Source organism: Cinclus cinclus, chromosome 5, assembly GCF_963662255.1.
Source record: "Cinclus cinclus chromosome 5, bCinCin1.1, whole genome shotgun sequence".
Taxonomy (NCBI): Eukaryota; Metazoa; Chordata; class Aves; order Passeriformes; family Cinclidae; genus Cinclus; species Cinclus cinclus.
In genome coordinates this window covers 1,730,649-1,738,896 of record NC_085050.1, presented here as the reverse complement: position 1 = coordinate 1,738,896, position 8,248 = coordinate 1,730,649, and positions in this window count along the sequence as shown.

Genomic DNA, 8,248 nt, shown 5'->3' with positions numbered 1-8,248 from the left:
CCAGCTCACCCCCATGGCCGGGGACCGCCGGGGGCCGTCGCCTGTCGCCTGTCGCCTTCTCCCACCCGGGGACCGGCATTTAAAGCGCACCCCCCCTCCCCTCCCCGCCCCGCCGGCCGGGGGTGGTACCGGGAGTAGGGGGGGGACCCGTGCGGGGCGTCCCGAGAGGGTGCGAGGGTGGGGGGGGAAAGGAGTTTCAAACTTTGACAGGAGCCCGAGCCCCTCTCCCGCACCCACCCCGCGCCCCCTCCCCAGCTCCACCTCCCTCCGCACCTCGCTCCGGGCAAACTTCAGGCGCTCCCGCTGCCCTTCCATGGAGCGCCGGTCCCGGTGCGGGTCCCGGTGCTGGTGTCGGTGTCGGTGCCGGTGCCGGCTGGGAAGCGGCGGGAGCCGCCGGCGGTGCCCGGGCTCGCCGCGCTGCGCTTGAGATTCGCGTGCGGGGGAAATCAATACCGGCAGATTGGGGCGGGGGGGGGGGGGGTGATTTTAGGGGGGTGGTGTGTGTGGGGAGAGGGGGGGCGGGAGGGGAAAGGGAGGTCGAGGGGAGGGAGCTGCGGAAGAAGCGGCCGGGGGTGGTGGGGGGGGTGGGACCGGAGAAGAAGCCGGGTTCTTATTCCTCCGGCCCGGCCCTCCCCCGCCGCCGCGCTCCGCTGCGCATCCCCCGCCGGAGCCGGCAGCGGGGAGCGGGGAGCGGGCGGCCGAGCCCCCGCCTCACCGGGGAGCGGCTGGAGGCGAGCCGGGGGGAAGGAAAGAGCCGATTTTAAATTAACGGCCCGGTAGAGACGCAATTTCCTGCCCTCCCGTTCTGTGACACCGATTGGTAAACAAAGAGCCCCCTCGGCGGCCGCTGCCCGGCCCCGAGAGCGGCGGAGACGGCTCCGGTTCCCGATTCTTTCTTGGGGGGCTCATCCCGGGGGAATCCTTGCCCGGCCGCCGGAGGTGAAAACGAATAAAGAAATCCCCCTGCCCCTGGCCGGGGGGCTCCGGTGCCGCTTCCCTTCCGTGCCCCGCAGCTACCGGGGTTACCCCGCTTCCACCGGGATGGGGCAGCGAGGGAGCCTCGAAATTCCCTGATCCCGTAGAATCGCTCCTGGCACCGGCACCGAGCGGGGCGGCTCCTGGTTTCCAGCTGGGAATTTCATACTGGGGTGTCCCGGGCATCTCTCCCTCCTCGGGGCGGGGAGGGGGGGAGCTCCGTTCCGCCTCTGTCCCCTCAATGGGGGCCAAAAAACGGGCGGAAAAAGCGGCGATGCTTCCCCGTTCTGCCTCAAATCGGACCGGTTGTAACGGCGGTGGATGAGAAATAAATTATTTTACTTTAATGAAAAATAAATTAATCAACTTTAATCACAAGCAGCCCCGAGATTCCGCAGCTCCTGAGCTCTGCAGCACCCACGGTTCGGTACCGGGCACCGCCCCGGGCTGGGGGAGCTCGCAGGGGTCTGGGTACGGCCCGAGCACCGGGTAGAGCGAGGTGGAGGCGGGAGGGACCCGGTTCGGGCTCTGCCGGGCACCGGGAGCTCAAGGCCTTGGGTTGGTTGGAGTGGCCGCGGGAATGTCCGAGCCTGCCGCGGCCTGGGCCAGTCCCTGAAATAACGGGAACAGCGCGGAGCGGGGGGGGGGGAAGCAGAGCTGGGGGAAAAAGAATTAAAATGGGGAAAAAAAAATAGAATTATAAGGAGAAATAAAAGTGTAGGAATAGAGGAAGTAAAAGGGGAAAAAAATCAAAAGGGAGAAAGGGGAAGGAAATAAAGCGAACGAAAAAGGCCGAGCGGTGAGAGCACGGAGGACGGGCCCTGCTCAAGGCCGGGGGTCCCGGACTGTACCCCCGGTTCCGAGGGGCCCGGAGGGGCCAGCGGGGATGGAGCCGCCCGTCCGGGGAAGGCGCTGGAGGCTGGAACTGCTCCCCGTTCCCGGTTTCCCGTTCCCCGTTCCCGGTTCTCCGGGGCTGCTGCAAGGCCGGGCCCGACAGCCGGACAGCCGGACAGCTGGACAACAAGACAACCGGACAGCCGGACAGCCGGACAGCCGGACAGCCGGACAGCTGGACAACAAGACAACCGGACAGCCGGACAGCCGGACAACAAGACAGCCGGACAGCCGGACAGCCGGGCTCCGCTGTGCCCCGGCACCGGGCCTGGTGGTGGATATGACACCAACCAACCATTCTTAACGAAAACGAGGAAAATTACCCCAAACCCGCCGAGCCTTGCGGCCTCAGCCCCCCCAGGACCGCGGGGAGAGGCTGCGGGCCGGGTCCCACCGGGAAGACGGAGGGCAGCGATGTCCGCTGGAACGAAAAATCCTCCTTCGGCGGAGCCCCGGGCCGGAGCCCCGGGCTGAGGCCGCGGAACGAGCGGCGGAGAAGCGGCCCCGGTGCCCGCTAAGCCCCCGCCGCCTCCTCACGTCTCCCGCTCCTTTCCTTCTGGTTTATTTTTTTTTTTTTTGTATTTTATAATTTTTGTGATTTTTTTTTTTCCCCGCCCGGTTATCTACACGATTATTTTGAATAATAACGGGAAGGGATTTGCAGCTGGAGAAGGGGAAGCGGGGAAAGGGGAAATTCCGGGTGCGAGCCGCCTCCGTCGCTGCCGGGAAGGGAAGGCGATGGAATCCGGGAGCTCCCAGCTCCTCAAAACCAATAACGTTATAAAAACAACGCCAATTTTAAAAATCCGATTTATATCGTACCGCTGTCGTTGTTTGGTTTAGCGCCGTTGTTGTCACTGTTGTAATTAGTGTTAATATTAGCGGTATTAGTGTCGCTATTATCAGTGGCGTTACTATTCCTATTATTAGACCTATTAGCGCTATCAGAACTATTTATCGGTGTTTTTATTTTCAATATCCCCGCTTTTCCTCTTTCCCGGTGCCGTGCCGAGCACATCCAGTCCAGCGAAGCCCAGCCCGGGGGTGGGAGCGGCCGCGTTTTCCCGGAGCATCCCCGTTCCCGGCCCCGCCGAGCCCCCGGGGCCCTCCCAAGCCGCCGCCCCGCTCCATCCCCGCTCTTCTCGCGGAAAAAAAACCCCACAAAAAACCCCACAGAATTCCTTGATTTTCGCTGTTTAGAGCCGGATTCGTCGCCCGGAGCGTTCCGGGCCCGCAATCCCCCGGTTCTCCCGGTAGCCCGGAGATGGAGGTAAGGCCAGGCTCGGGTGAGCTCGGCTCGGCCCCGGGCCTGGCTGCGGGAAGGGTGCGGGGTCCGCCGGGAGTGGAGCCGGGGATTCCTCCGGTACCGAACCGGCCTCTCCCGGTGAGTCCCCCGGGCTCGGAGGGTACCGGGGTGGGGACCTTGTCCTTGTCCCCGCTAAGGAAACGGTGTCCCGGGGACAGCCCTGGGTGGGGACCGCGCCGAGAGACCCCCGGGACCGGGACCGGGACAGCGGGGCCGAGGCCGGGGCAGGGCCGGGAGAGAGCGGCGGAGCCCGGGAAGCGTGCGGGGCCTCGGCGGGAGCGGGGACGGTGGGGGGACACGGGAGGGACACTGAGGGGACACCTGGGGGGACATGGAGGGGACAGCTGGGACGGTGGGGGGACATTGAGGGGACACCGGGGACGTTGAGGGGACACCAGGGATTTAGAGGGGACACGTGGGGACTGTGAGGAGACACCGGGGACTGAGAAAAGACGGGGGGACACTGAGGGGACACCGGGGACAGTGAGGGGACACGGGAGGGCTGTGAGTGGCCACAGGGGGACTGTGAAAACACGGAGGGACACTGAGGCGACACCGGGGACAGTGAGGGGACACCGGGGATTTAGAGGGGACGCGTGGGGACTGTGAGGGGACACGGGGGGACCGGGAAGGGACACGGGACTGTGAGGGGACACCGGGGAGTGTGAGGGGACACAAGTGGACACTGAGGGGACATGGAACTGTGATGAGACACCAGGGACTGTGAAAGGACACGGGGGGACTTCGAAAACACGGGGGGACACTGAGGGGACACCGGAAGGACTGTGAAGGGACAGAGAGGGACAGTATGGGGACACGGGGGACTGTGAAGGGGACACAGGACTGTGGGAGACACCAGGAACCGTGAGGGGACACCGGGGACTGTGAGGGGACACAGGGGTACAGAGGGACTGGCACTACACAGGGCGAAAATACGAGAGGAGTGTGAGGGGACAGGGGGGAATTTGTGGGGACACGGGGGGACCGTGAAAGGACACGGTGGGGGGGGGGTTGGGGACAGAGTGGGACAGTGTGGGGACACTGAGGGTTTGAGGGGCACGGGGAGAAGTTCAGGGATGTGGGGGAGGCGTGAAAAACGCGGGGGGACGATGCGGGGACACCGGGAACTGTTTTGGGGGCACCGGGAGCAGTTTGGGGACACCAGGAACTCTTTGGGGACACCGGAGGGATGTGAAGGGACACGGGGAACCGGGCAAAAACACGGGGACTGTGAGGGGACAACGGGGACACTGTGGGGTGACATCGAGGGGACTGTGAGGGGACACCGGGCAAAATCCCAGGGGACAGTGAGAGGACAGGAGGGGACGGGAAGACTGCGGGAAAAACACGGGGACGGTGCGAGGACACGGGGAAGAGCGAAGGGACAATGGGGACAGTGAGGGGACACGAGGGCAATGCCCACGGGTGTCGTGGGACGGTGTCCGGTCGGGTGTGAGTGGCCAAGGCCACACGGCCACGTGGACAGAGCGTGACCGGCCACCCCTCCGGTCCCGCGGGTGGCGGGTTTGGGGTGGCTCGGTGGCTTTTAAGGACATCGGGATGGGTGTGAGTGGCACAGTGCAGGGACACCCGAGGGCTGTGCCCACCCCGCAGTGTCCCCTCGGGACCGTGGGTGCCCCGGGGCCACCGTCGGGGACACCCCGGTGTGTCCCCAGCCCCGCCGGGCCCGCAAGGAGCCCTGGCAGCGCCGGTTCCATGACCGGAGCGGCCGCTCCCGGGGAGTTCGGGGTGTCCCGAGTGCCGGGAGGGGTTGGGGACACTCCCTCAAACCTTGGGGACACCCCAGCCCCGGGCCTGGCTGTCCCCAAGCCCGCCAGTGTCCCCCGAGGATGGGCGCGCTTCTCCCGGCCCCGCCGCGCCCGCTCTGATAAAAAGGAATTAAACGAAATTAAAGGGAATTTAACGAAATCGGGGCCGCCCGGTCCTGCAGCACCCCCGGGCACCCCTGCCCCGACACCGAGCCCGTGGCCGAGCCCGCTGGCACCGGGGGGACCCGGCCACCGCTGTCACCCGAGGTGTCCCCACCCCAAACGAGTCCGGGACGGCGGGGCTGGGCAGCCCGGATCCCTCGGCATTCCTTGGATCCCGCTCCTGGATCTCTTCCTTTGGTGTCCTCGCTCGTGGGGTTCCGATCCTGGGATCCTGATCCTGGGGTCCTGATCCTGGGGTTTCCTTCTCTGCCATCCCAACCCTGGGTATCCCGATCCCGGGATCCTAAACCTGGGATCCTAAACCTGGGATCCCGCTCCTGGGATTTCCTCTCCTCTCCTGGCACCCCTGCTCATCGGATCCCTCTCCTGGCATCTCCTCTGTCACCCCTGTTCCTGGAATACCGTTCCTGGGATCCCAAACGTGGAATGCTGCTCCTGGGATCTACGCCATCCTCCCGCCCTGCTCCTGGGATCCCGCTTCCAGGATCCTGCTCCTGGGATCTTCTCCTTTGGCATCCCCGCTCCTGGAATATCCTACTTCTGGGATCCCTCTCCTGGGATCCTAAACCTGGGATTCTGCTCCTGGAATTTCCTCTCCTGGCACCCCGCTCTTTGGGTCCCTCTCCTGGAATCTTCTCCTTTGGAAAGCCGCTCCTGGGATCCAGCTTCTGGAATATCCAGCTTCTGGAATATCCAACTCCTGGGATATCCCGCTCCTGTGATCCAGCTGCTGGGATTTCCCTCTCCTGCCTCTCCTGGGATCCCACTCTTGGGATATCCCGCTCCTGGGATCCCACTCCTGGGTTATCCCGCTCCTGGGATCCTGCTCCTGGGATCCCCTCCCACCCCATCCCATCCCGATTCCCGGGATCCCCCCTCCCTCTTCACCTCCATTATCCAGGTGCTCCCTCAGGGATCCCAGCTCCAGAAATTCCTCTCCTGATCCTGGTTTGGGGAATTGGGGGGGCGGGCTTTGCCACCTTGGTTGTGTCCCCCCAAAACCCCAAACACCCCACAAAATCTTATCGGTGCCTCAGTTTACCCGATCCGTAGGATCCGTGGGAACTTTGGGGACCGTGGTGTCACCCCCACAGTGGGAGGGGACACGAGGAGGACAAGGGGGGGCCCGAGGGACCCCAATAAACCTCAGGAGGGGACAGCAGCGCTGGGGCTGGGGGCTCTGTCACCCCATGGACCCCCCCCCCCCCATGGATTTTGGGGTGACCCCGGGCAGAGGAGAGGAGGGCGGACACAGAGCCCCGAATTCCTCCCGCTTCCCACGGCACGGGGGAGGTGACAGTGACACCCCGACCCCACTGGGGACACCCCACCGGGAGCAGGGGACCTCGAGGGGCAGCCACGTGTGACACGGGTACAGGGAGGTGGTGGCCGTCACCGCTGTCACCGCCAAGCCAAGAGGGGTGGCGGAGGAGGGGGGACGTCCCCGCGCGGTGTCCCACCAGTGCCACCAAGCTGTGCTGTCGCCAGCTCGCGGTGGATCAGGGATGACGAGGGAAAAGCGGGATGGATTTGGAGGGTGTTGCGTAGGGAGCTAAAGCCCGCAGGGGACAGGGGACACGCAGGGGACACTGCTGGGGACACCCTGGGACAGTCCTGGGATTTAGGGGATCCTAAAAGGGGACAGTGGGGTGGTCCAAGGGTGTCCTGGGAGAATTCCTGCACCCTGAACGGCTGGGATTGGAGCGGGGCCCAGCGAGGGACACGGGTGTCACATCAGGATGGGGACACTGTGACACTACTCACACGGTGTCACACCTGTATGGGGACATTGACAGTGCTCAGAGGGTGTCACACCTGTATGGGGACACTGTGACAGCATTCACAGGGTGTCACATTGGGATGGGGACACTGACACTGCTCACAGGGTGTCACACCTGAATGGGGACAGTGACAGTGCTCACAGGGTGTCACATCGGGATGGGGACAGTGACAGTGCTCACAGGGTGTCACATCGGGATGGGGACATTGTGACACAGCTCACAGGGTGTCACACCTGTATGGGGACACTGTGACAGCATTCACGGGTGTCACATTGGGATGGGGACACTGTGACACTGCTCACACAGTGTCACATCGGGATGGGGACACTGTGACAGCTCACAGGGTTTCACATCGGGATGGGGACACTGACAGTGCTCACAGAGTGTCACATCAGGATGAGGACACTGTGACAGCATTGACAGGGTGTCACACCTGTATGGGGACACTGACACTGCTCACAGAGTGTCACACCTGTATGGGGACACTGTGACACTGCTCACACAGTGTCACATCGGGATGGGGACACTGTGACAGCATTCACAGGGTGTCACACCTGTATGGGGACACTGACACTGCTCACAGAGTGTCACACCTGTATGGGGACACTGTGACACTGCTCACAGAGTGTCATATCGGGATGGGGACACTGTGACACTGCTCAGAGGGGTGTCACCTTCATGGCAGCCACCACACCACGCTCATTCCCTTCCCCACCCACCCCCTCCCTCCCCTCCAGCGCGGTGACAACCCCACCAGGAGCCACCAGAGCCGCTGTCCCCTCCTGCCGTCGCTGCCAGCTCCGGGATTAGGGGCGGGCAGCAAATCCCACCCCACAGCACGGGGGGAACGCCGAGCACGTTCCTGCCCGCTCCTGTGCCCGCTGCCAAATCCGTGACCTCCCGTTCACCTCCTGACTCGCCCTTATTCCCTGGCCCTGCCTCGGGCACCATGTGACGCGAGGATTTGGCTTAACGTGCGCCGAAGGGAGCGAGGGAGGAGGAGGAGAAGGAGCTCAGGGAGGGCCCGGAGGTAATCGCTGGCTCCTCGCCCTCCGCGCTGCATCTTCTGCAGGGCTGGCACGGGTTAATCCATCCAGGCACCTCAATTCCTGCAGGGCCGGCACGGGTTAATCCATCCAGGCACCCCAATTCCTGCAGGGCTGGCACGGGTTAATCCATCCAGGCACCCCAATTCCTGCTCCAGGCTGGTCCCTGCCTTTCCCAGCTCCTCTGGAGAGGTTTGGGATCGCCGGAACAAAGTCCCGGCTCTGCCCCATCCTGGTCTGTCCCCATAGATCCATGGATGGAGACCCCAAAGCTGCTGGGGTCACCTCCAAACC